The 23,265-nt window shown below is 29.9% G+C and overlaps 1 protein-coding gene across 1 annotated transcript in view; it reads left to right on the forward strand.

Moving 5' to 3' along the window:
- LOC127724946 (organic anion transporter 3-like) overlaps positions 1 to 23,265 on the forward strand; it is a 124,609-nt gene that overhangs the window by 52,457 nt on the left and 48,887 nt on the right. The window lies entirely within an intron of this gene.

The raw sequence follows: 23,265 nt of genomic DNA on the forward strand, positions 1-23,265 counted from the left end.
AATTAAGTGATTTCGACTACACTAATACTGTACGTTCAGTTAGGATATTCATGCAAAGGTTCCATAAATGATAATTTAATTCTAGGTCAATCAAAAATTAAACATTATAATAAAATTAAAACAGATATAAAATCAGTTTCCCACGAGACAAAATCGGACAGGTGACAAAATTATACTGGCTATATTTTTTTATATATGAAAAAGTTGCTTTATTTCTTTTCTTAACATGTTAAATGACTATTTTTGTTTTCCTGATTGAATACTTTAGTTTAGCACATACTTACAACTTCTCGTCCAATCAAATTGCTTATATTTGCCTTCTAATTTTCATAGTACATACTTTTCCTGTGTACTAAGTAACTACGCATGAATGACCACAAGGGTAAGATTTCATTGTATCGTAATCAAGATATTTAAAACATAAATTGCCACTGGCTATTTTGAAATAAAATGCTGTGTTCCAAATTAAATTAAATAGTTTGTAATTAGTTTTCACGTTGATTTTTAAATATCCTGCTATTAAAATCTTTGGATCTAAAAAATGTTTTTGACAATTGCAAATTTTATCATTTAAATAAAGGGTAATACATATGGATTAGAGTACAACGATATCTTAACATTATGACAATGTATCATCCATGCAATTACTTTGTACACAGAAAAGTGTGTACTATGAAACCTTGTGAAGGAAAATTAAAGCAACTTGGTGATAATTTTTTAAACTTTCTTAAGGAAGGTGATCTATTTCGTCATGAATTGATTGATTTATTGATTATTGGTTGCTTAATGTTCAGTGGCAAATATTTCAAGCATGTTCAGAAAATGTCATGAATTGAAAAACTGTGATTATGTCTGAAGATAATGTGCCACCTATATATATATATAAACATATTCTGATAAATCTTTTATTTTTTACTTTGAAATAATAAAAAAAAAAAAAAAAAAACACAAAACCTATAATCTCTGATCTTATTGGTAGTTGCTTTTTAATGCCTATCTGCTAGACTATATCTATTGTGACAAACTATCTATATGTTTCAAATTTATTATAGCTTTAGTTTTACTGTGAAATTAAAAAATGTTTTCAAAACATTTAAAGCTTCCACTGCAATTTAATTATTGCCTGCTTTTGGTCAATTTATTTTGTCATCTTACCAAGTAAGAAGAACATGTATAGTAAAACACCGCTTTATATCAGTATACATACTTACACGAGCAGCTATCATCTTTTCATTCTGGAGTGAAGGGCCTTTTGAAATCACATATTTAACAATGATACTAGTGAGTAGATTTACAAAACTTCGTTAATGAGCTCCGTTTTACAAACACCTGTGATACAAGTAGTCAGCCAAAATAAACTATCAACAGACCAATTAAAAGATTCGAGTTGTAAATATGTGCTAAATTGGATAGTCTATGGAAAGGTATATACTATGGAATTAAGAGCTCGGGGCAAGCCCCTCGCTCTAAATTTCATAGTATATACCTTTCCATAGACTAACCTAGACATAGGCCAGTGCTTCTGTTTAAATAAAGTTCTGGTCATGGTTAAAATAATATGTCTTACACCCCAGTTCTATTGTTATACTTCACAGTTTCTATTTCTGAAACAAGTGTAAATTGAATAGATCTATTGTTACGAATAACAATGGATTTTGACCACAGGGTATGACGAGCGGGGTTTCTGGAAACCCCTGTTTCTACATCCCGAAAACACAGTCCATTGTTATTCATAACAATATGAATTGTTTTTTTTTAATAGCATGACCACAAGAGATTGCGAATAGTGTTCACTACAAGTTGTTTCAAGACATATTAAAAAAAAAACATATTTCAGGAAATTCCAATAGCGAAAAAAATCTTTAGCATCTATTTTGAATAAAAAAAAATCATTTAAATACTCCTGGAACTTGTATGTAAATTATACATTAAAACATATAGTTTACATTTGGACTAAGTCTTTATCATTAAAATAAATTTATTAATTTTTGGATTGTTGAAGATAATGATGGCACCCAGGGGCGGATCCAGCCATTTTTAAAAGGGGGTGCTTTTTTTTAAAAAACCATAAGTTACATGAAAAATAAATCTATGATTACCTTTAAGGGTTATAAATATTGCGTTATCTTTAGACTCTTCTGCCAAATCCAACGCCTGACTGAAAATGTCATCCGTCCCATACCCGTCCATATTGACAACTGCATACAAGGAGCATGATGTATTTTTTTTTTGTATCAAGAATGAACCATATGGCCAACCTTACCCTGCTGATCCATATTAGCACATGGATTTAACGGGAATATGCAAAACGGCAACTTTGACATTTGTAAAATCTACTCACTTGTCAAAGTTCGAATGAAGACCGTCAAAGTAAGGTTACTAGTGGGGTTTCATTTTAAAAAAAATTCTTATAAATCATGGTTTGATATTGTCAAAAAATGCTATCCCTTCTTTTTCATTTAATATTCAATGTAAACAAATATAGGGTTTAGCATCGGGTGTAAGTTAGTTATACACTTCGGGATACGGTGTGTCTGGATAAGAAACCCCTCCGGCCTCCGGCCGACGGGGTTTCTTATCCATACACACCTTTCCCTCAGTGTATAACTATTACAGAATTTGTTTAGTTTTATATCTTTATTCTCAATAAACCATATACATAGGTATAGAGAAGACATTTATGTACAATATTTACAATAAGACAGAACAAACAAAACAATTGCTAAAACAATATATGAAGTACATTTTAGCCAGGAGCACATATACCTGTGTTGATATTCTTTATAAATTTACAAAGTTTAATCAGTTCTGATTTGTGTTTTGAAGACATAATCTGCTTGTATTTAACAGTATTTGCATTTTTAAAATAATAATGTGACATGCAATGTTTCCTGTTTTCTTCAAAGTATTTGCATTCTAATATGTAATGAAATTCATTACCAATGTCATTTTTACTACATAGAAGACACAGTCTATTATTTCTAACTATATTATTCCATTTACCCTGTTCAATAGGGAGCTTGTGATTTGTGGTCCTAAATCTACAAAAATCAATAGGCAGTTTGTTCCCAAGAATTTTAAAATAATCTTCTTTTCCAAATAAATCTATAAAAAGTTTATAATTAAGTGCTTTTGGTGAGTTTTCAAGCAAAGAATGCTAGACTTGTACAAACTGATCTTTAAGTCTGAGCTTGATGAATGAAACTAACCATTTACAATTCATAAAAGATTGCGTTTCCCACACATTGGGGATACCACATTCATTTAAAATAGTCTTTACTCTGTTTAACCATGAAAAATGCACATTGTCATTAATAGACATGTGATAACACAATTTATATAAAGTATATGATAGTTTTGTCTCTTTACCAGAATTTAATTTCCCCCAAAATGAGATTAATCTAGTTTTTATGTCCAAGTCTATAGGATATCTTCCAAGCTCCCCATAAATCATGTAAGAGGGTGTTGATGTTTTCAGACCTAATAATAATTTACAAAATTTTATTATTATCTCATTATTTCCAATACCCCATACTTCACAACCGTACAGTAATATTGGTTTCACCATTTTATCAAATAAGTCCAACTGACTACATATAGAAAGATTATGTAGACGACCTAGTCTTAACACTTCGTAAAGAGCCTTAGTAGCCTTTTCTACATTAAATTGCTTCGTTTTATTAAAATTACCTGTTCTTGTTAGAACTATGCCCAAATAGTTAAATTCATCAACGATATCCAGTTTTTTTTCATTAAAGAAACATTGAAAATTACATGTTGGTCGTCTCCTTGAAAAAACCACGACCTTTGTTTTATCAACATTTACTTTTAGCCTCCATACATCTGTGTAATCTAGAAAACAGTCTAATAGTTTTTGGAGTTCAGTTGCGGATTCGGCCATCAACACAGTATCATCAGCATACAGAATAATAAAAAGTTTTAAAAATATGTCAAGTTTTTCTTCAAGCTCTGTTGAGACTGATTTTAGGTCCTCTATATTACAGGTTTGCAAAAATTAATCAAGATCATTCAAAAATAGAGAAAAAAGAAAAGGCGATAAATTTTCGCCTTGTCTAACCCCGTTATTACATGGGAAAAAATCAGACATGGAATTGTTATATGAAATACATGACTTAGTACCTTGATACATATTTACAATAACATTATACATACATCCATTCATATTATTCAAAAGCATTTTATACCACAGTGCGTCTCGCCAAATCGTGTCAAACGCTTTTTCAAAGTCGACAAATGCACAAAATAATTTTTTCTTTTTAAATTTTAAAATTTCAAACAATGAATGAATTACAAATAAATTATCAATTGTTGAATAACCCTTTCTAAAACCACATTGGTTTTCGTTCAAAATCACAAATTCTTCAGAGAAAAGATTTAGTCGCTCGCATAAAATTGCGGTAAACAGTTTCCCCATACAACTCAAAATGGTAATAGGTCTAAAATTTTTGGGGTCCAACTTGCTACCTTTATTTTTATAAACAGGCTTAATGTAACCAATTAACCAACTATCAGGAATAATACCAGTGCGAAATATAACGTTAAATAATTTTTCGTATAATTCAATGAATAAGCCAGATGTCGACTTGATATATTCATTTATTATATGATCATCCCCAAATGCTTTATCATTCTTCAGGTTTTTTATGCCCTTAAGAATTTCGTCTTTTGAAATTATCTTGTTTAAATTTTCATTAAGCCTGTCAACATCATTCGGGTTTAGAGTTGGAATATTTGTATTTTCTTCATCATCTGGGGCGGCGTTCAAGTTTTTTTTAAAAATCGAACAATTTAGTAATGGGGATGTCGGGTTGGTCTCTTTTTTTTCTACTGTTTAATAATTTCCAATACTCTTTTGAGTTATTGGATCTCAATATGTTTATTTTTTTAGCTATTTTTTTCTATGTGCAGTTATTGCTTTATCTAAAGTCTTTTTTTTATAATTTCTCCGAAGATTGCATAATTTGGCAGTTTTGTTCTGATCTATTGTTCTTAAATTTTCTTTTGAGCTTGCGATAATTTTGGCGAGCAAATTTACAGTCACTGTCAAACCATTCTTTATCTAATTTTACTGGCTTGTTTTTAGATTTCTTCGAACCTCTAGTTCTAGTAACCCCAAATGTTGCCTTGGCAGAGCCCAAAAATAAGTCACACATGTTATTAACATTCATGTTCAGTTCATTTTTATTCATATTTGCTTCAACTTTATCAATTTCTTCAATTAGAGCATAAACCCCTTCCACATCTATCCCATTTTGAAAATCCAAAGTTTTATCATTATCCCACTTTTTGATATTTTCTGGATGGTTACATGTATCTGTTCCAGCATTTAAACACTGATTTCTTTCAACATCTTGTTTAGTGCTCGCCAAAGTTATCTCTAATGGGGAATGAACATCAGAATATAAAGTAGAAAAATCAAGTACATGAAAATTAGTAAATTATTTTAACAACAATACTGCTATTTCTACATGTTAATTTACCATACTGTCTATCATCACCAATTCGACCATTTACAATAAATAAATTGTTTCCTTTGCATAAATCTAACAATCGTTTCCCGTATCCATTTTTTTTCTTTGGAATATTAAATTCATCAAGCATATAGTATACACTTTATTTTCTATAAAATCTGTTAGATTATTTGTATGTTTATCATTATGTATAATAACAAAATCGTCGTCGTCTGTTGTTCGTCCGTTAAAATCTCCTAATAATGACGCATATTTATAAGTATTAGAAAATATAATGTATTCATTTTCTAACTGACTGTAAGCATCTTGAGATGAGTAATTTGTGTATTCCGGAGGAATATATACTATGCCAAAAACTATATCATCGTCAATACTAAGTAAATCTGACGAAACTTTGAACCAAAGAACAAACTGACTGTCAGATGTTAACACTTTTATTTTATTTGCTAGTTCTAATTTGTATCCTAAAGTTATCCCCCCTGACCTATTTCTTGAAACTTTCTTTCTATTTTTCATTTTGAATTCATAACCTGGTAAATCAATAATATCAATATCGTCAGTTTTTGTTTCAACCAAACAAATTATATCGTTATTATTTAACAATGACTGAAATTCAGGGTAGTTCAATCTTTTTTTAACACCACAACAATTTAGACACAAAATATTGATATCACTTCTAATATGAACATTTTTGGAAGTTTTTAAAGAATCATTACAGTTCAAATTTACATCTGTTAAATTTTGGTTATGCTCTCCGTGGCATTCCTATAGGTGAGTTGATTCACTACTTGGGCTTGACCCAGATCTTTGTCGCTTGTAAGGTCGACCGTTAGTATTTGCTGGGGTCATCATTACGTCTCTAAACCCTCCATTCGGATGCCCTCTGTGCTGATCATCTATACTGGTGTTAGTTTGTTCTGTGAATACGAATTGTTCTCCGTCAATAAATAGTTTGTCCCGTACCAATGACACCTGATTACCTTCTCGCTTTGCCTGTTTCATAACAGGATAGAGTTTCCATCGGCGAGCTTCAATTTCTGCTGGGAATTGTTCATTGATACCAAAAGGCTTTTCCTTGAGGCGAAATGCGTTTTGGAGAACGCATTCTAGATCGCGTCGGTAAATAAAACGCGCCACAAATGGTTTGGCTCTATTCCACCCAATTTTCCCAAATCTATGGACGTTACCAAATTCTATATGTTGTTCAATTTGCAACTCCTCATAGATGAAATTTCTTAGTTTTGCTTCACAATTTTCATTAATTATAATTTCGGCAATTTCTATTTAAATAGTCATGAATAAAAGCGATATCAGGTCAGTGACTGTATATGACATAGAAATATACGGTCAACGCATTTTGACTGCTCAAATAGAACGAGTGCAGTATAAGTGTCATTACTTCCCGACTAAGCGTGACGAGCGTGTGATATAAAGGAGGCCGTGGGTACGAACCCTGACTGGATCAAACAGAAACTTTCAGAAAAGTCCAGGTAGGCTGACATGTCTTAGAGGCGGATTTAGGGTGCGCGAGCCTTCCCTATATGGATCTACTTTTGTGGTTATTTTATACTGCTATTATAATATAACAAGCAAAAATCAGATAGAATATATATTTAAAAGAGTCATATACTTTAGTTTCTTTTTGCATTTGCAATTTCAGGGGAAATAAATGTAAGTTACAAACCGTTCGTGAGACGGTTTCTTGTAACGGTTGCTTGAAATCATAATCGAGTACAAACAATATTGTTTGATTTAAATACGAATAATATCCTCGTGAAATTTTAACGTCCAGTGACATATATTACATGCATGTCGGAAGAGGAAATTGCCAATGTATGAAAAGAACCCTATTTTTTACAAGATATTGACGCACTTAGTTAGAATTCCACGTGCTATTTCAAGGATTAACACTATTATACAATACAACTAAAAATTGTGATGACGAATTTCTCAAACTGTTCAAGAACAACCTAATTGAAATATAAATCTGTGAATTTACTCGATGAAGCAAAGAAAGTTAAACATAGATATGAATTTAAATAGGATTCGTTCTTGAGGTTTCTCTCATATTTTCAATATATATATGTATATTTTGAATTTGTAACTTTCTATCTATCTGTATAAACCAACCATCGACAAGTGCGTACATTTTTTTGAAATATTTTTAAAATGAGCAAAATCAATAACAACCAGTATATACTTACATTTTTCAAATTTGACTCTAGGAACATAACTAAATATATGTTTATTTCAACAAATTTTTAGCTGTAACTACTCAAATTTTGATAAATATCATTCTTTACACCAAAAATGTCACCCATAAAATAAGTGGTAGTAAAATTGTATAGTTTTACACGTATGCATTTAGTAATGACTAGTTTATCACTGTCGGACTCGAGACAAAAAAAATTAACAGTTTATATTTGGTATCAGATATACTAGTATACGTGGCGTATTTAAGCTATACGAAATTTTAATTTTCTGGGTAAATTAATCAAACAAAAAACGCACGTTTTAATGTGAATTTTTGAAAAATCGGGACGAATTTAGTTCATTTAAATTTGCTTAACGTGCAGTGGCAAATATTTTTATACATGTCGACGAAATTACATGGGCGATTCGGTCTTTTGATCTGACGATTCCTTTATATAGATTGATGTTTCCGTACAACTGCAGTTTCATTTATCTAGTATGTTCAGTTCGCCTAAAAAATCAAACCAAAAATTTGGTTCTTAAGTCAATTTAGTTCGGTTTATGGGTCGACAAAGATGGTGGGTTGAACATTTAACAGACACTTAACGAAGAGGTATGCAGACCTGTTTGGAAAAACATTCCCTTAACCAAATTCTTAGAATCAAGCATCACTTTTAAAATATTTTTGACCTTTTCACATGTGAACCAACTTTTTGCCCAGTACTGTTGACAAATATAACAACTTTAACGGTATGGGTTTTACTAATTGTTGAAGGTCTAACGGTGACCTATAGTTGTTCAGACTGAGTAACTTCTATGGTGGAGAGTTGTCTCATTGGCAATCATACAAGTAACACATCCTATTATTTGCATATGTAACAGATCAACTTTCAACAAATGTAAACTGATGGCGGAAAATACTCTAAAATTTTAACATTTTCACGATCGTAATTTTTCCATTTAATAAATCGACGCGATATAGTCTTTTTGCGCTAAGGAGGCGTTAAGCAAATACCAATCATCCATTTAATAAAAACATTTGTGTTTTAGATAAATACTGTTTTATTAGGCGGTAATTGAAAAAAAATATTTTCATCCTAAAAGATAAGATATATCGATTGGAATGATGTAAACAATGAATACTTTCTATTCCTTGTGCATTGGTCCCTTTATTGATCATTAAATACAAATTAGATTAAACCAGCATTAGATGACGCTAGTTTTCATATCACTTATCAACCATCTTTCTTATCTATAGAGTTACTGCATGTGTACAAATTTTTTTTTTAATTTGTATTTTTAACTGATATTTTTTTCGCTGCGTTTTAAAAAATCTGGCATCATTAACTATAAATTACTTAATAGTTTACAAATGTATTTGTAATTAATTTCTTTTAATTGTGAATATTTGTTGGAGGTACTTATCTGACTAAAATCGATAACTTTAGGAACGGATTAACGATACTTATACTGCACTCGTTCTATTTGAGCACTCAAAATGCGTTGACTGTATATTTTTATGTCATATACAGTCACTAACCCGATATCATTTTTCCTCATGAATATTTAAATAGTAGAGCCGGAACTATATTTAATTATTCATGATGACCACTTCAACCTGACCTTGTTTCCAATGTATACAACGAAGCGTGGAACGACTCAAACTTATTTCTTTCACAATTGTTGGAAAAACATATTTCACTTGTTACACCAAATTTACAATAACCTTGACAAATATCACTACTAGCCTTGTTAATAGTCTGCTCAACAATCTTCTCTACTTCTTGATTGTCTATTATTGTCAATCATGAATCGTTTTTGTACTCTCTCGCTACAAAACTGTTCAAACATAATTAAGAAATTCAATAAAATGTCGGCCTTTAAGATTTTGATTTCTTCCAAAGGAAATAACTCGAAATAGTTTTGCTAAATTAAAGATGACTTGCAGAACCGATATTAAAATAACGGCGGGGCGTTCTAAAATACGACGGAAAAGGGACAGGGCGTCAAGAAAATACGGCAGGGCGCCATTGCACGCCATAACAACCAGCATGAAACACTAATTACTTTAAAGCATACTTCACATGTATTCAAGTCTGAGTGATATGGAGGTTGATATAATAAGTCTACGTGACGGTGTCCCAAAATAAATCTAAGGGTATTTTCGGCGAATCTACCGTGGTGGAAGCCACAATTGTCCATAACAACAGTGTCCCCGGGACGTAAGCAATAATTTCCAAATCGATCTAATTCCTGTAAAGCATCAGAAAAAAAGTCAACGAGATGAAATCCATTTGAAGGTCCATCTAAAACATTGAAATAATCAATTCCAAATGGCCCATGAAGGAGATTTACCGTAAGGGTGGCATTGGAAGCATATTTTTGTACCTCTATAGCCTTTTCCCTGACTGTTGCATGCCCATAAAGTCTATTTCCAGTTGTTTTTATGACAGATGATTCGTCAAAGAAATGTAAAATATAAGGATTAATTGCAGAGACAGTATTTACATATTCATCAAATCGTCGTTGGTTCTCAGCACTTAAAGCTTCCTTAGCACATACTTTTAATTTTTTGTGTGACATTTGGCAGTCATTTCTCAAAATTTTTGAAATTGTAGATAGACTTGGTAAAAGATCATTTGTCCTTACTCCATCAGACAATAACTTACTTTGAATTTCCTTCCCATAAATTGATGGCTGGCGAAATTTATAGTATCTTATAGCCTGGACAACGTCTTCGGAACTTTTAAGCTTCGTTGCACCATGTTGATTTTTTACCGGAGATACAGAACCATCTTATTGATATTTATCAATGACATTGCAAATTGTATTGTGGGAAACGTGTTTTGAAATAAGTACTAGTATGGTTTCCAGATAAATACATGTCTAGAATAGTCTTTCTTGTTACAACATTAGTAGCTTTTCCAACTTCATAGTATCTTCCAAATGAATTTTGCTTGATCATATTACATGTACTCTGAAGGAATATGAATAAATGTTCAGCTTTTTACATTGCGAACCGTTATACTAGTATTTGAAAACAGGTTTTTTTAATTTACAAGTACATGCATATTCATCATTTTTTTTAAAGTACTCACATGCCATCCTTTCTACTATAAATGAACTATAATTCTATCTTATTCATTCATATACTACCAAAATGGATGATATGACAGTGACTGAATTTCTTTCTCAAATTGGGAAGGGATTTATACAATACTCTGATTATTTCGTTCAACATAAGTTTCTGAATGTCTCTTCGTTACGCTGTATTCACATTCCGGATGACATAAATTACATTTTTTGGAACTGTATTAACATTAGGAGAAAAAAGACAAATTGAAAATGCCCTCATGGAATTAAAAAATGTCGCCGTAAATGAAAGAGAAACTTGTAAATTTGAACCTGAATCTTCAGCATTTACATGTAACAAAATTTCTGGAAAGCTTGAAGACAGACTATCACAGAAAAAGATAGAAAGGAGTTTTGCGAGGAAAGAAAATCATTGCAGACAAAAATTTGAAACATACGTCTAGAGGTAGAGTCTCTCATAACCGAGCAAAACCAGTTCTCCGAGTACAAGGAAAGAAACGACGCTTTATTTATGAAAGTAATGAAAGGCCGTTTAAGAAAAATAGACCCTTTGAAATATTCTAAACCAAGTGTGCTGATGCGCCATCTTATGTGTCTCAAGTCTATTTATAATGGTAAAATCCCACCAGTCACACAAAATGACAGAATTGAGATTCCTAAATTGGTAGAAAGAGCAGATAAAAAGAAACGAGAATTAAATTCGGATTCTGAAAATGAAAGCTTTGTGCCTACTTTTAAAAAGGCACGTTCTTCTGTTCAACCAAATCAAAATGTCTCGCAGACGTATAGCAATATGCCATACCAGAATCAACAATTTCAACAAACAGTTCTTCAACACCATCCCACTCCGTATAACATGATTCCGAAATACCTTTCAGTTAATTATGCTAACGTGCCACAACAACCCTAACCACAGCACTTATTTGACCAGTATACAGTATCCATGCAGCCTTCGTATAATCCTATATATCCAAATACTTCGATGTCGCGTAATCCTTGTTTCAATTTCAATCAAATGCCTGTCCAAGTTATACCACCACAGTCACCTTACTTCTCTTACTCTACACCCGCAGACGATGTTTACAACAGTAGTACCGACAAAGACACACAAGAGGACAAGTCTAAGCCACCCAAGATATGGTCACCCGTTGGACTGTGACATTTTAAGTTATATACCCATTATAATGTGATTTTTATAAACTTACCTGTTAATATTTTAATATTCACATGTTTTTCATTTTGTTAATGTGATACTTTGCTGACCATATCATAGCATATGAAAACTCAATATTGGTGAAAAGAATACGTTTGCCCATTGTATACTTATAATTTTATGCCAAAGTCGTTATATAGAATATTATATATTTCAATTTGTTGCATTGATTATTCAAAGTCGTATATAAAAGAAGGAGAAATGGTATTATTGCCAATGAGAAATTTAAGGAGACAACCAGTTACCATTTTAAGGGGTAGGGTTTTTGTCGGATGGAAATTATTTTACAACCAGGCAAGACTTTTAATTTTCACAATTTTGACCCCCCTTAGAATATAGAGTGGTCGTCCCCCAACACAATATAAAGCTGATTACTGCAACTATAGGTAATCGTACGACCTTCAACTTTACTAGCAATTCCGATACCGTGTAGTCAGCTATAAAATGCCCCGACATGATAAAATGTGAAACAATTCAAACGAAAAAATCAACGCTAAACAAACATGCCTTTTGAGTTACATGATATCCATTAGCAAACTAGATATTTCTTTTTTTTTTATATCAGAAATATTGCAACGCCATTTGCAAGGAGTTATTTTTAATGCCTTTAGATAAGTAATTTTGCATAAGAATGATATTAGGATAAAGATGCTTAAACTTTTGTTTTGTGTTGAATATGAATGTATTTTATTTTGATAAAAATGATGAAATGCCATTTGATTAAAGTACTTTTTGTTCATCAGGATGGGTTGTTTTTCATAAAATTAAATGAATATTAGAGAAAAGATACTAAAATGTTGTTCGCATTGTTTAAAATTACCAATATTTTTTTCTTTTTATCAAAAATAATGCAATGTTATTTGTAATCAGTTATTTCAAAGGCCTCATGATCAGTTTTCTTTTTTATAAAATCTTAATAGTTTAACAAGGTGAAAAAGGTGTTGAATAAAAATGAAATAATTTCTTTATTTTAATAGAAATTATGAAGCGCTGTTTGATTTTGGTACTTTTTGTACATCAGAATCGGTTGTTTTTCATAAAATCTGCTGAATTTCATGTAAAAGGTACTAAAATTGTGTTCGCATTGCATAAATTGGATCTTAGTACTCTTTGAACATACATTGTTAAAATTTACCAATATTTCTTCTTTTTTATCAAAAATAATGCAATGTCATGAATGTTATTTGTAATTAGTTATTTCGGTTCAGATCATCGTTTTTATATTTCTATATCTTTCAATTTTTTACCATTTCACTTTATTCTTTATTCTTCTGCCAATCGATCTCTATTATATTCGTCCTAAACATGCATGACATATTTGTCACTTGACGTTAAACAGCCAGCCAGCAATCAATCAACTTTTTTTTTATATTTCATCATCTTTTTATTCTGTTATCAATATTTGTTTGGTCCCGCTCCTAATCTAATTGTTTGCCCATTATTCTCATATCTGTAAACCCCATTCATATCCTTATAAATTGTGACCCATTCCTAGCCTCATACATGTACATGGTAATTGAAACAAGAAAAATATACATATATTACTATATGCTTGGGCTATTAGAAACATTTATTAGTCCTAGATTATGTTATAAAGTAGGTCTTATAAAAATACAATAGTATTTTATTTATGATTATAATTACAAAATGCCTATTCATTTTTTCTGGACAAGGGTGGGGAGGTTTTTTTAAACAAATTGTTGATTTCCTTTAAAATAATAGGGAAAGAAATGCGGCATTCAGTTTAAAACACATCTTGTTTGATATTAAAAAGAAAATAGTTTGTTGTTGAATAAAGTCACAAAAAAAGACAGTTTCGAAAAAAAATACATTCACAAGAAATGGTAATGTGAGTATTTTGTTATGAAGACATATCCCATATATCGATACCAACATTATAGAATATAGAGTGGTCGTCCCCCAACACAAAATAAAGCTGATTACTGCAACTATAGGTAATCGTACGACCTTCAACTTTACTAGCAATTCCGATACCGTGTAGTCAGCTATAAAATGCCCCGACATGATAAAATGTGAAACAATTCAAACGAAAAAATCAACGCGAAACAAACATGCCTTTTGAGTTACATGATATCCATTAGAAAACTAGATTAGGCAACAAAGAGAAATCAAGTAATTGAAGAGCTTTAAACACCAAACAAACTAATTATCTGGTATTCAAAGCGTTACTAAATAGTTTTCTAAAGAATTCATTGGGATACAAAGGACAATAATAGACAATCAAGTAGTAGAGAAGACAGTCGAGCAGACTACAAACAAGGCTAGTAGTGAGACTTGTCAAGGTTATTGTAAATTGGGTGTAATAGTTTTGGTTTAAAACCTATCAATCATTTTGTTTTATGCTAATTGTTGATATTTTAGTCCATACTCAAACGAATTCGTTCTCCATCGATTTGTTTCAACAGGTAATGTCCATTTCATTGTGTTGTATATTTCTCCGCCAGATGTGAGACCTTTTTAAAGGGGGATTTTTCCTAATATTTAAATCAAATAAATGACAATAACACAATAAACAACAATTGAAAGGTTTTTTTTCTAGATTGCAGTATAAAGACAATAATAGTGTATTGACTTGACATATCAACGATATACGGATTCGGCCCGAAACGGGGAAAAAGCTCGGCAGAGCCTCGCATTTCCCCGTTTCTAAGCCTCATCCTTATATCGTTGATATGTCAAGTCAATACACTATTATTGTCTATATAATAGCTAATTCATCAAGTTAGTATTTTTATAGTGTTGTATCTCCAATATTTTTTTTCAGGAATTTTTTCTGTAAAATAATTGTTATTAAAATTCAACTTGAGTTGTAGTGCTACATGTATGCTTAAATTGTTTGCATGGTTTATACTCAATCTAGAAGCAATTATTAGGAAATTCAGTAGTTCAGAATTGGGGATATTACACAGTTAAAATGCGCTTCCGTAGACAAGTGCAGAATTTGTATTTGTTTTTTTAGAATTGTAAGTACGGTACTACCGAATCTGATATTGCACGGAATTTTATTTCATCAAAAATTTAATTCTTGGGGTTCTTTGGTATGCCTGATCTAACAGTGTATGTAGATTTTTTTCTATTTTGGGGCCCCGTTTTCAAACTGGTCAACATTAAGGTCCATATGGTCCAAAATTAAACTTAGTTTGAGTTAAACCAAAATTTAATCTTTTGGGTTCTTTGATATGCTAAATGTATTTATTTACAATACACTATCATTAGATTAGAATGTGTGCATTCAATGACTAAACATTTCCCTATCAAGTTATAAAGATGATCTGCTACACTACTGTTATACATATATTGATATTATAAAAAACAGCAATCCAGATTATAATGATAGTCAGATGAAGCATATAAGCATGATAAGTGAATCATCACAAAAGTACAGTCAGTCAGTATTACAGCAAGATTAAAACCCCTATAATTAATCCCTAACCAACAGATCTTGAGGTCCCCCGAGTAGACAGTATTTCAGTACTTTGACTGTACATCAGGATGGGTTGTTTTTTACAAACAGTGATACATATCAGGGAAAGTATAGTAAAATTGTGTTCGCATTGTTTAAAAATGCCCATATTTCTTTTTTTTATCAAAAATAATACACTGTTGTTGGCAATCAGTTATTTTAAATGCTTCTTTAATGAATTCTTTTTATAAGGTCACAATAATTTAAGGATAAATATGCATAAACTTTTGTTTTTGTTGAATAAGAATGCTATCATTTCTTTATTTTAATGTAACTAATTGACCGCCATTGGATTTTTGTATTTTTTGTACATCATAATGGGTTGTTTTTCACAATATTAAATGAATATCAGAGAAAATATACTGAAATGTTGTTCGCATTGTTTAAAATTACCAATATTTCTTCTTTTTATCAAAAATAATGCATTGTTATTTGTAATTAGTTATTTAAAAGGCCTCAAGATAAGTTTTTTTTTAAATTAAATAATATAAGGATAAAAATACTTTAACTTTTGTTTGTGTTAAATAAGAATGAAATAATTTCTTCATTTTAATAAAATTATGAGCCGCCATTTGATTTTAGAACTTTTGGTACATCAGGATTGGTTTTTCATAAAATATGCTGAATTTCAGGGAAAAGATACTAAAATTTTCTTCGCATGTCTTAAAAATGCAAATATTTCTTCTTTTAAAACAGAAATAATGCAAAGTCATTTGCAATCAGTCATTATACATGTGTTTAGATAAGATATTTTGTATAAGATGTGAATATTAAAAGGAGAAATATGCCTAAACTTTTGTTTTTGTTGAATAAGAATGCAATCTTTTTTTTTATTTTAATGGAAATTATTGACCGCCATTGGATTTTTGTACTTTTTGTACATCATAATGGGTTGTTTTTCACAAAATTGAATTAATATCAGAGGAAAGATTCCAAAATGTTGTTCACATTGTTTAAAATTATCAATATTTCTTTTTTTTTTTATATCAGAAATATTGCAACGCCAATTGCAAGCAGTTATTTTTAATGCCTTTAGATAAGTAATTTTGCATAAGAATGATATTAGGATAAAGATACTAAAACTTTTGTTTTGTGTTGAATATGAATGTATTTTATTTTGATAAAAATGATGAAATGCCATTTGATTAAAGTACTTTTTGTTCATCAGGATGGGTTGTTTTTCATAAAATTAAATGAATATTAGAGAAAAGATACTAAAATGTTGTTCGCATTGTTTAAAATTACCAATATTTTTTTCTTTTTATCAAAAATAATGCAATGTTATTTGTAATCAGTTATTTCAAAGGCCTCATGATCAGTTTTCTTTTTTTATAAAATCTTAATAGTATAACAAGGTGAAAAAGGTGTTGAATAAAAATGAAATAATTTCTTTATTTTAATAGAAATTATGAAGCGCTGTTTAATTTTGGTACTTTTTGTACATCAGAATCGGTTGTTTTTCATAAAATCTGCTGAATTTCATGTAAAAGATACTAAAATTGTGTTCGCATTGCATAAATTGGATCTTAGTACTCTTTGAACATACATTGTTTAAATTTACCAATATTTCTTCTTTTTTATCAAAAATAATGCAATGTCATGAATGTTATTTGTAATTAGTTATTTCGGTTCAGATCATCGTTTTTATATTTCTATATCTTTCAATTTTTTACCATTTCACTTTATTCTTTATTCTTCTGCCAATCGATCTCTATTATATTCGTCCTAAACATGCATGACATATTTGTCACTTGACGTTAAACAGCCAGCCAGCAATCAATCAACTTTTTTTTTATATTTCATCATCTTTTTATTCTGTTATCAATATTTGTTTGGTCCCGCTCCTAATCTAATTGTTTGCCCATTATTCTCATATCTGTAAACCCCATTCATATCCTTATAAATTGTGACCCATTCCTAGCCTCATACATGTACATGGTAATTGAAACAAGAAAAATATACATATATTACTATATGCTTGGGCTATTAGAAACATTTATTAGTCCTAGATTATGTTATAAAGTAGGTCTTATAAAAATACAATAGTATTTTATTTATGATTATAATTACAAAATGCCTATTCATTTTTTCTGGACAAGGGTGGGGAGGTTTTTTTAAACAAATTGTTGATTTCCTTTAAAATAATAGGGAAAGAAATGCGGCATTCAGTTTAAAACACATCTTGTTTGATATTAAAAAGAAAATAGTTTGTTGTTGAATAAAGTCACAAAAAAAGACAGTTTCGAAAAAAAATACATTCACAAGAAATGGTAATGTGAGTATTTTGTTATGAAGACATATCCCATATATCGATACCAACATTATAGAATATAGAGTGGTCGTCCCCCAACACAAAATAAAGCTGATTACTGCAACTATAGGTAATCGTACGACCTTCAACTTTACTAGCAATTCCGATACCGTGTAGTCAGCTATAAAATGCCCCGACATGATAAAATGTGAAACAATTCAAACGAAAAAATCAACGCGAAACAAACATGCCTTTTGAGTTACATGATATCCATTAGAAAACTAGATTAGGCAACAAAGAGAAATCAAGTAATTGAAGAGCTTTAAACACCAAACAAACTAATTATCTGGTATTCAAAGCGTTACTAAATAGTTTTCTAAAGAATTCATTGGGATACAAAGGACAATAATAGACAATCAAGTAGTAGAGAAGACAGTCGAGCAGACTACAAACAAGGCTAGTAGTGAGACTTGTCAAGGTTATTGTAAATTGGGTGTAATAGTTTTGGTTTAAAACCTATCAATCATTTTGTTTTATGCTAATTGTTGATATTTTAGTCCATACTCAAACGAATTCGTTCTCCATCGATTTGTTTCAACAGGTAATGTCCATTTCATTGTGTTGTATATTTCTCCGCCAGATGTGAGACCTTTTGAAAGGGGGATTTTTCCTAATATTTAAATCAAATAAATGACAATAACACAATAAACAACAATTGAAAGGTTTTTTTTCTAGATTGCAGTATAAAGACAATAATAGTGTATTGACTTGACATATCAACGATATACGGATTCGGCCCGAAACGGGGAAAAAGCTCGGCAGAGCCTCGCATTTCCCCGTTTCTAAGCCTCATCCTTATATCGTTGATATGTCAAGTCAATACACTATTATTGTCTATATAATAGCTAATTCATCAAGTTAGTATTTTTATAGTGTTGTATCTCCAATATTTTTTTTCAGGAATTTTTTCTGTAAAATAATTGTTATTAAAATTCAACTTGAGTTGTAGTGCTACATGTATGCTTAAATTGTTTGCATGGTTTATACTCAATCTAGAAGCAATTATTAGCAAATTCAGTAGTTCAGAATTGGGGATATTACACAGTTAAAATGCGCTTCCGTAGACAAGTGCAGAATTTGTATTTGTTTTTTTAGAATTGTAAGTACGGTACTACCGAATCTGATATTGCACGGAATTTTATTTCATCAAAAATTTAATTCTTGGGGTTCTTTGGTATGCCTGATCTAACAGTGTATGTAGATTTTTTTTATTTTGGGGCCCCGTTTTCAAACTGGTCAACATTAAGGTCCATATGGTCCAAAATTAAACTTAGTTTGAGTTAAACCAAAATTTAATCTTTTGGGTTCTTTGATATGCTAAATGTATTTATTTACAATACACTATCATTAGATTAGAATGTGTGCATTCAATGACTAAACATTTCCCTATCAAGTTATAAAGATGATCTGCTACACTACTGTTATACATATATTGATATTATAAAAAACAGCAATCCAGATTATAATGATAGTCAGATGAAGCATATAAGCATGATAAGTGAATCATCACAAAAGTACAGTCAGTCAGTATTACAGCAAGATTAAAACCCCTATAATTAATCCCTAACCAACAGATCTTGAGGTCCCCCGAGTAGACAGTATTTCAGTACTTTGACTGTACATCAGGATGGGTTGTTTTTTACAAACAGTGATACATATCAGGGAAAGTATAGTAAAATTGTGTTCGCATTGTTTAAAAATGCCCATATTTCTTTTTTTTATCAAAAATAATACACTGTTGTTGGCAATCAGTTATTTTAAATGCTTCTTTAATGAATTCTTTTTATAAGGTCACAATAATTTAAGGATAAATATGCATAAACTTTTGTTTTTGTTGAATAAGAATGCTATCATTTCTTTATTTTAATGTAACTAATTGACCGCCATTGGATTTTTGTATTTTTTGTACATCATAATGGGTTGTTTTTCACAATATTAAATGAATATCAGAGAAAATATACTGAAATGTTGTTCGCATTGTTTAAAATTACCAATATTTCTTCTTTTTATCAAAAATAATGCATTGTTATTTGTAATTAGTTATTTAAAAGGCCTCAAGATAAGTTTTTTTTTAAATTAAATAATATAAGGATAAAAATACTTTAACTTTTGTTTGTGTTAAATAAGAATGAAATAATTTCTTCATTTTAATAAAATTATGAGCCGCCATTTGATTTTAGAACTTTTGGTACATCAGGATTGGTTTTTCATAAAATATGCTGAATTTCAGGGAAAAGATACTAAAATTTTCTTCGCATGTCTTAAAAATGCAAATATTTCTTCTTTTAAAACAGAAATAATGCAAAGTCATTGGCAATCAGTCATTATACATGTGTTTAGATAAGATATTTTGTATAAGATGTGAATATTAAAAGGAGAAATATGCCTAAACTTTTGTTTTTGTTGAATAAGAATGCAATCTTTTTTTTATTTTAATGGAAATTATTGACCGCCATTGGATTTTTGTACTTTTTGTACATCATAATGGGTTGTTTTTCACAAAATTGAATTAATATCAGAGGAAAGATTCCAAAATGTTGTTCACATTGTTTAAAATTACCAATATTTCTTTTTTTTTTTATATCAGAAATATTGCAACGCCATTTGCAAGCAGTTATTTTTAATGCCTTTAGATAAGTAATTTTGCATAAGAATGATATTAGGATAAAGATACTAAAACTTTTGTTTTGTGTTGAATATGAATGTATTTTATTTTGATAAAAATGATGAAATGCCATTTGATTAAAGTACTTTTTGTTCATCAGGATGGGTTGTTTTTCATAAAATTAAATGAATATTAGAGAAAAGATACTAAAATGTTGTTCGCATTGTTTAAAATTACCAATATTTTTTTCTTTTTATCAAAAATAATGCAATGTTATTTGTAATCAGTTATTTCAAAGGCCTCATGATCAGTTTTCTTTTTTTTATAAAATCTTAATAGTATAACAAGGTGAAAAAGGTGTTGAATAAAAATGAAATAATTTCTTTATTTTAATAGAAATTATGAAGCGCTGTTTAATTTTGGTACTTTTTGTACATCAGAATCGGTTGTTTTTCATAAAATCTGCTGAATTTCATGTAAAAGATACTAAAATTGTGTTCGCATTGCATAAATTGGATCTTAGTACTCTTTGAACATACATTGTTTAAATTTACCAATATTTCTTCTTTTTTATCAAAAATAATGCAATGTCATGAATGTTATTTGTAATTAGTTATTTCGGTTCAGATCATCGTTTTTATATTTCTATATCTTTCAATTTTTTACCATTTCACTTTATTCTTTATTCTTCTGCCAATCGATCTCTATTATATTCGTCCTAAACATGCATGACATATTTGTCACTTGACGTTAAACAGCCAGCCAGCAATCAATCAACTTTTTTTTTATATTTCATCATCTTTTTATTCTGTTATCAATATTTGTTTGGTCCCGCTCCTAATCTAATTGTTTGCCCATTATTCTCATATCTGTAAACCCCATTCATATCCTTATAAATGGTGACCCATTCCTAGCCTCATACATGTACATGGTAATTGAAACAAGAAAAATATACATATATTACTATATGCTTGGGCTATTAGAAACATTTATTAGTCCTAGATTATGTTATAAAGTAGGTCTTATAAAAATACAATAGCATTTTATTTATGATTATAATTACAAAATGCCTATTCATTTTTTCTGGACAAGGGTGGAGAGGTTTTTTTAAACAAATTGTTGATGTCCTTTAAAATAATAGGGAAAGAAATGCGGCATTCAGTTTAAAACACATCTTGTTTGATATTAAAAAGAAAATAGTTTGTTGTTGAATAAAGTCACAAACAAAGACAGTTTCGAAAAAAATACATTCACAAGAAATGGTAATGTGAGTATTTTGTTATGAAGACATATCCCATATATCGATACCAACATTCTTGACACTAAACATCTATTTGCACCTATTCTTTAAAAAACAGATTTTAGTTGGTAATTTCTTTCCTGATCAGAAGATTTCACCTGGTAATCGATCTTAATCTGTAATTTTGTATTAAAAACCAATAAAAATATTCTGAAGATTCATACTATTCCAATCAACATGTACATGTAGTTTACATAAAAGCTTTCGCAAAGAGACATTACACACAGGTGTCAATATTTACACACCCACCGATAAGTTTTAAAAAAATTTAAATTACGCATGTTGAAGCTGGGGTTAATTAACCCATTGGTAAATCTTATCTTTAAGCTCATTTAAGCTGTATATTGCCTCTCTTTACCTGTTAAAATTTTCAAAAACGGACAAAAAATTAATGACTATTTCAGTTATATCAACGTATTTTAACTATTTTCTCGTTGATCTGTTTTTCTGAAATATATCTCTATCTATTATAGTTCTTAAAATAAAACCCAAAACGCAGAAAGGGAGAAAAATCATTATAAAGTGAATTTACTAAGACAATAGTAGAACCCAATCTATACGATGTCACTACAAAATTTAGTTTGTAAAACAATAGCATAATTCATTTTTTACCATGCTACTACAAAATGTAGTTTCTAAAACAATAGCATGACCCAGTCTACTCTATGCCTTTACATTGTACAAAGTGAAGTTTTTTTTTTTTTGAACAGTTTATTTATCAATTTATTCAATGACAATTTATCGCATCTGGAACTTACATGAATAATACAGTCTCTTGGTCCCAGGTTTTCTATTCCTTCATTTTTTTTTAATATCAAAGACTACTAGCTAAGTTTATTTTTAAAGAAACCATTATTTTATTAAAATGCTTATTGTATTTCGATACTGTGCGAATAAAAAGTCTTTAATGTGTTCATCAAAAGATTTTGTTTGGTGGTATATAACAGAAGTGATTTATATTGTACAGTGTGCAAATGATTACTTGTTTTACTTAGAAATACAATCTTCACACTATAATGATAAAATATTAATATAATTTGCACTAGAATGGACAACTATTTCAATCACTTCAGAATATTTGATGAAGGATTATTCGTGACATAAATGTATGTGCACTTATAAAGAAACACAATCTGTGGTGAGTAAAATACTGTACTGTTACAAAAAAGTAATACAACTATGCAGTATATGTATATAATATAAATATATATAAAATATAAACTATAAAATTAACGTATGTAAACAATGGCGATTGTTGGTAAATGAAGGTGTAAACAATACACTAGTTCAAAGTGTGCTTTTTGTATTCAAATGAGTACTATAGCTATAATACACAGGCACAGTTATTTCATAAAAATGTATTTATATATATATATATATATTTATATATATCTTCAAAATGAGCAAGGAATAAGCAAAGAATAAGCAAATTCCACTATTAATAGTAATTACAGTATTTGAGATAAACGGTCAAGTCTGTCTATTCCGAATATTTTTTTTTGTTTGATTTAGCGATCATTTCGATAAAATCATTCATATCTTTCTTAAAAATACGGAGGATGGATGTTTCAATA

This window comes from Mytilus californianus, unplaced genomic scaffold (assembly GCF_021869535.1).
Source record: "Mytilus californianus isolate M0D057914Y unplaced genomic scaffold, xbMytCali1.0.p SCAF_14, whole genome shotgun sequence".
Classification (NCBI taxonomy): Eukaryota; Metazoa; Mollusca; class Bivalvia; order Mytilida; family Mytilidae; genus Mytilus; species Mytilus californianus.